Source organism: Emys orbicularis, chromosome 9 (assembly GCF_028017835.1).
Source record: "Emys orbicularis isolate rEmyOrb1 chromosome 9, rEmyOrb1.hap1, whole genome shotgun sequence".
Classification (NCBI taxonomy): domain Eukaryota; kingdom Metazoa; phylum Chordata; order Testudines; family Emydidae; genus Emys; species Emys orbicularis.
This window is the reverse complement of record NC_088691.1, coordinates 78,229,654-78,236,756: the sequence shown is the minus strand read 5'-3', so window position 1 is coordinate 78,236,756 and position 7,103 is coordinate 78,229,654.

Here is a 7,103-nt window from a genome sequence, read left to right as displayed (position 1 = left end):
AATCAAAATTTTTTGTTGAACATTGTGGGCACTCTGTAGTAAGGACAAATTGTTATAGCAGTTGAACTGCTGTAAAATCTGGAGGAACAGCAGTGAAGTCAGTGGAGTTACTCCAGATTACACTTGTGTAAACTTTAGCAAAATCAAGGGAGTTATTCCAGATCTAGATTTATATCAGTGTAAAACTCCAGTGGTATCACTGAACTACTCCACATTTTACATATTTCAGGTGCAACTGAAATAAGAACTTTGCCCATAGAAAATAGGCTGTGGTGGACTGAAGTGAATAGTTGTGAACATAGAAAGACCAAATAAATAGTTTGAACATTTATTACTTAAAAGCTTAGTGTGCACAGAAAACTTAAATCAGTGCACTATTTAAACTCTGATAGGGTTTCAAGTTTGGATGAGTCTATGGGAGATCTGAAAAATTAAAAATTTCTGTTTAGACAGTCAAACAGTTTAGATGCTTGTTCTCTCTTATTCAAACATTTTAAGGTTCCCTTCTCCTACTCCTTCTTCTCCCTCCCTGCTTCAAAGTCAGTTATATTCTCCTCATTCCCTTCAAAAACCCCATCTTTCCCCAGAACTCTATTATCTCCTTCCTAACAGCCACAGTTCCCTCTCCAAGGCCTTGTTTTTACTAGGAAAACAGATGGTTTTTTTTACCACATTAGCTAACTAAAACATGGTAGAATATTAGCGTGGACAAGGCAGGTACAGTTTTAACATAGGTTAGCACACTGGGGTAAACATTAGGCTGTCTCCTAGCTAATGTGGTTTAAAAAATTACCTTTTTTCCTAGTATGGATCTACCCCAACTCTGCCAAGCCCCTCTCTATAATCCCTACCTTTGGTGATGCTCCAAATGGGTGATAGTATAATCCAGTTCAGAGGTGGACAAACCGTGGCTCACGAGCCACATGCGGCTCTTTTACAGTTAAAGTACGGCTCACGGCGCTCCCCCTCCCCGCATCCCATTCTCCACCAGACTGGGGTAGGGGGAGCTCAGGGATTCTGTCCTGTGGCAGGGTGGTGGGGCTTCTGCCCTGCAGGGAGGGGGCTCTTGGGCCTTCAGACCTGCGGGAGGCACCTGAAGCCCCGAGCCCCGGCTGCCACACCCGACAGGGCTGAAGCCCTGAGCCCCAGCTGCCACGCCCAGCTCTCAAAACTTCTGAAGATTATCATATGCAGCTCAGCAAGTCAGTAAGTTTGGCCACTCCGATCTAGAGGCTAGGTCACTTGGGTAGGACCCAGAAGACCTGAGTTCTAAACCCAGCTATGCCACTGATTTGCTTTGTGGCCCTGGGCAAGTTGCTTCACTTTTCTCTGTCTTTGTTTCCTCCCATTTTATATATTTAGACTATAAATGGTTTGGGGCAGGAACTGTCTCTTACTATATGTCTGAACATCATGCTTTATTTTAACCACCATTTATCATCTGACCCAACCTTGCCCCAGACTACTCAGCAAGCTTTAGTTTATCCTCTCCTTAGTTGTGGTCTCTAGGTGCTATGAATAATAATATTAAAGTCTTGTATTCTTTCTGGTGAGCATTGTTGTGCTGTTGTCTTAGCATTGAATGAACTGCAAGGCATCCTGCATTTCAGAATGTATTGTACCCCTCATGCCAGGAAGCCCTGAAATTCACAAGATTTGAAGACAACAGCACAGAAAGTGGTGAGATTCTCTGAAATTTCAAGATCAGGAAGTGTAGGCATCTTGCTAGGGTTTGAGAAGAAGCAGGGGTGATACTTACCCATAGTTATCAAACCTAAGAAAAGGCTTTGGTTTAATATTTGTGATGAGACTTTCTTGGTTGTTTTCCCCCACCCAGTTAGGCCATTCCTGGATTTCACTAAGGGCTGGTGCAGTGATTGAGAAAAGGGTTGACATGCTGGAAATGACTGACCCAATGAAAGTTTGAGCAGTTTTGTTTCTGACTGTATTAATTTGACTCTCAGTTACACCCCACTGAGAAAACTCATTTGCTGTAGTCAAGTCGAGAGACATCCACTCATTTCATGCTCCAAAAGTGCAAACAGCTTCAGTGTTGCAAGATAGGGAGTACAGTAAGAATAGTGCTTAGCAGTTACCTTCTTCAAAGGGCTCTATAAACATTAATCAGTTAATCCTCACAGCTATGAGGCAGGTATTATCATCCCCATTTTATAGAGGAAGAAAATGAGGCTCATAGAGATTAAAGAGCATAATTTTTACTCATTTATGCTAGTGTAAAAATACAGTGGCATTAATCTGGAGTTTATCTTAATTGACTTCAAGGGAGTTACTTCAGTCTTATACCAGTGTAAATTAGAGCAGCATTGGCCCTAAGTGACTTGCCCAAGACTATGCAGCAAATCAGTGGCACAGCTAGGATCAGAATTCAGAAGAACCCACTCCCCGATCTGTACTCCGTCATCAAGCCTTTGCTCATCATATAACACAGTAGACTTAGTGTGAGCTTGCAGGTAGATACTCCTGGGTTCTTGACCTAGGTGTGTCTGCATGGAGGCAGATTAATAAGGCTTCCTTTTTATAGGAGTTCAGTTTCATAAAGTTGAAATCTCTAGGACCTGCAGGTCTGCACATAAAAGCTGCCATTCATTAGTCAAGGCTTAAACTAGAGTGATGATTGGAGAGAGATCCCTTTTATCATCTGTATAGCAGTGCAAACAGGCTGCACTGATGGTATTTAAAGCCTACCATGTAAGCAGCATATATCACTGAAGGGAAGATGTCCTGCCATAGTAATGACTACATGGGTCAGAAGCAAATGTTAACTAAACCAGGTCCCAAGGATTCCCTCCCAAATCAGATTATAGTAGTAGAATAGCTCTTATAAGATAAATAATTGTTCTTTGCTTCAAAATATAGAAAGCAACTTCCTACTGTCACATTTACAGCTTCCATAACAGCTGTACCAAGCATCTTTGCCATCTCCGCTGTATCACTCCAAATAATTCCCCCTACATTAACTGTTCAATATCTGAATTTACTCCCTGTGTCACAGTCCTCATATCTGTTAACTGTAGCTAAGAGTCTTGCATACATCCAATGCATTTTTAAAAATGCTTTCAAAATAGCAGTGTTGTAGTAGTGTTGGTCCCAGGATATTAGAGCGACAAAGTGGGTGAGAGAAGATCTTTTATTGGACCAATTTCTTTTGGTGAAAGAGACAAGCTTTTGAGCTATGTAGAGCTCTTCTTCTTCTTCTTCTTCAGAGTTCTGTGTAGCTCCATAGCTTGTCTCTTTCACCAGCAGAAGTTGGTCCAGTAAAAGATATTACCTCACGCACCTTGTCTCTTTAAAATAGTTAGTCAGGTTAAGAAACTTGGTATCATTTTTGACCATGCCCTTTCCACAGATTAGCCCCCATGTGTCAGAGATGGTATAAAGGTGTTTTTCCACATGGTTTGCGCAGACCACACAATTGTTTATCTCATGACAACCTCACAACAGCAACTCATGTCCTTTTCGCTGCACGACTTAATTCCTTCTTATCAGGTTTTCAGCATCTCTATTGCTCACAGATTGTTCAGAATGGAGCAGCATGTTTTCTCACTGGGTTGAGCAATTGCAGTCCTATCACACCTGTCCTGTTTCCTCTGCATTAGCTGTTTATAAAGTGGCAGATTGAATTTAAGTTGTTGATTTTTAAATCCCTTAATGATGTAGACTTAGCCTACATTTGCACTCTCTTTCATGACTTGGCTTGATGGCTGTTTGCACTCTTATGTGACCTGTCTGTGCCACGCGTAAGGTGACAGGCCCATAATGAATGTAACTCACTCCTCTGTTGTCTCAGTTCATATCACCCCACTTTAAAAAAACAACAACCTTCCTTCACTTTTTTCTTTTCTGAGATGTTATTTATGTTGACTACTGTTGGCCCCATGGTTCTAATCTTACTCCCTGCATATTTTCCCCATTTTTAGTCTTATTTTTCGACTCCATTGAATTTTGATAAAGTTTTTCTTTAATACCATGTCTTTTTGTGCTTCATAATGTAGTTACAGTATTGCACAGTGTCTGAAGTGGTTGAGTAGAGGCTTTATAAATATTATTTTGATATCACCAAATTGTGAAATAAACTTCACAGTTGTAACATGCTTCAAGAAACTGGTTTGTGCAGTTTTTCATAGAGCCTTTCTTTATGGAGAGAAACAATTTGCTTGGGAATAGTGTAGCTGTGAGAGGATCAGTGGTAACATACATGTTGCTGAATGGTAGTTCCACATGTTGTTCTACGCATATATATTTACTGAAATATATTAATTGTTTTTTAAAGTTCAAGACAATGTCTTTCACAACATGTTTTGTTTCCTGCTTTGAACAATGTCAAAATCCTAGATGGGCCTAAAGCAAACCCTCAGATCTGAACAACAGTGAATTTTGCATGAAGGTTTGGTTAACCCTAGATGGCTTGGCCATAGCTCTATAATGGAATGAACCAAAACCTGAATACAAACTCTGTGGAAGTTTGGATCTGGTGCCAAATCAAACTAGTGGTCCATCTAGTCCAGTACCCTGTATCTGGCCAGTTCCAGGTGATTCAGAAGAAGATGCAAGAAATCCTATAATGGACAAGTTTCAAAGACCATGTTTTTTGTGGAAGTTTCTGCATGACCCCAGCAGTCAGTGCTTATTCTCTGAGGCATGTGGCTTTGAGTATTTTTTGGTCTTTGATAATTTTTGAATCCTGTCTGTTGTAACTGTGAGTGTTTTTATTATTTAAATAAAATGTCTAATCCATTTTGGAATCCTGCTAAAGTCTTGGGCGCAGTATTGTCTTGTAATAGTGAGTTCTACAGGTTAATTTTACATTGTGTAAAATAGTAATTATAGATTGTAGAGATCCTCCCACTTCACAATTCTCCAGTATCTCTCAACAGAAGCACCATTTAAAGTGGGAATTGTTTTCACTGCCTTCTGAATGGTTCAGAGGCCCCTGTTTTCATATTTGGAGGGGGTGCTCTATAACCTTGAAACAGTCTTGTTTACAAGGTACACACTGCATAGTTTAGATCAAAATGTCTTTAAAATAATCCCATCTTCCACTGAGAGCATGCCTACTTTACTGAACTTCTTTAAATTATTTTTATATAGCTAGGGAGTTTCACAGTCATTATTTTAAATCTAAATTTATTTTATTGCTTCTAATACTGGCTGATTTGTGTTATGAATGTTGCTGGAAAAATAAGATGGAATACATTTATAGATAAAGTTAAAGCTGTTTCATTAAATGTTAATGGATATACTTGTCCAGCTGAGAGAGCATAGATTTTAGCAAGTATTGTATTAAGCACTTAATGCTGATATGGCTTATATTCAGGAAGACCATTTGGATAGATAGAGTTGAGCATCACTTACGTGAACATGGATTGGGGAAATGTTTTGTTCTGTCAGTAAAAATAAACAGAAAGTCGACTTCAGTTGGTCCAGAAAACTACAGTTCTGAAGAAAGATGATAGATATATTTTAGTTCTGGAATTGCCTTTAATATCAGTATCTCCATTTAAATTACTGCTCTTCCCTCCCTTACCCATTATAGATATATTTTAGGTTTACTTGGGGGCCAGAGCTAAGATTTGAGTCACACGTGGAAAGACTTTAATTGTGCCACGTTGTCACATGTGTGGAAAGGAAACTGTATTTGTTATGTACATGTAAAAGTAATTAAAATACAAATATTTTTTATTATTTTTGAGGGAATAACAAGGCAGAGAAACAGAAAACCAACTTTATACACAGCCAACATTCACAGAGTGCAAATATATTCAGTTTCCATACCTTAATACAAAGCTGTGTAGTAAGCAGCATTTGACATACAGATGCAGAGAAAAGATTAAAAAAAATCATGGCCCTCTGGTATCCAGTTTCATTCCCAAAGCAAATGGTCTTGGCTGATCACTGGTTTAAGAAATCTTTAATGAAAATTGTTAATACAGCTTTAGAAAAAATATTGGAAACACTTATGCTTGTTACTGTTCAGACCGGTATTTTTTTTGTTTGGCAGCCTTACAGCTTCTTATTCTTGACAAAGAATTTAACCCCACATTTAAAAAGCTGTATGTCTTCAAAGGAAATTAAAGTGACAATTTATGAAAGAAAATGGCATGCTCAGATGGTTATGTTTTCAGAATCTGTTAGATTAGAATTGAGCCCAGCCAAAATACCAAATCTGATAACCCTGAAGTTTGGAGAAGTTTATTTATGGATTTGAAATTTGCTTCATTTCTAAAATTGCCTAAACCAAAATCCAAAGCTAAACAAACTTTGTGGGTCAGAGTCAGATGCATCTTTAGTTTAGCTAAAGCAGGGGTTCCCAAACTTGGTTTGCGGCATGTTCAGGGTAAGCCCCTGGCAGGCCATGAGATGCTTTGTTTACCTGAGTGTCCACAGGTACGTCCGCTCGCAGCTCGGGCCAGGCCACTGCTTCCCGCAGCTCCCATTGGCCAGGCACAGCGAACCGTGGCCACTGGGAGCTGCGAGCAGCCGTACCTGCGGATGCTCAGGTAAACAAAGCGCCTCGTGACCCGCCAGGGGCTTCCCCTGAACAAGCCACGAACCAGTTTGGGAACCCCTGAGCTAAAGGTAGTTTTTCTACAGACTGTGAATGACATATTACAGTCAGCCTCTGAAAAAAGGTAAATTTATGAAAGACTTTGCATTCTATACTTATTGATGATTTCAGAATGATATTTTTAATTCTTAGAGATTGGGAAACCCTGAGAACATTTGAATAGACCGAGATCATACTGAGTTCATAGGGAGGGTTACTTACCTATAAGATCTAGTGAGTTCCGAGTATTCTCTAGAAAAGCTGGTCAGTGACATTGAAAAGTTTGCTAATGCCCTGAGGTTCAGAGCAGGCCTTTCACTGGGTTGAGTGAGAATATTTTATTTTCAATATTTTGGAAAGTTGGGTTTGGACCCCATTTAGTCAATTGGTTAAGATTTGGGGGGAAAAACCCACCCCACCATTGTTATGTTCTGATATTGATTAAAAATACCTATATCATTGTACTGTATTTGTAAGAGGAGTGTCATGCCCCCATCTGTATTTGCAGTATATATTTAGGGTCAAATTTAATAGTCCT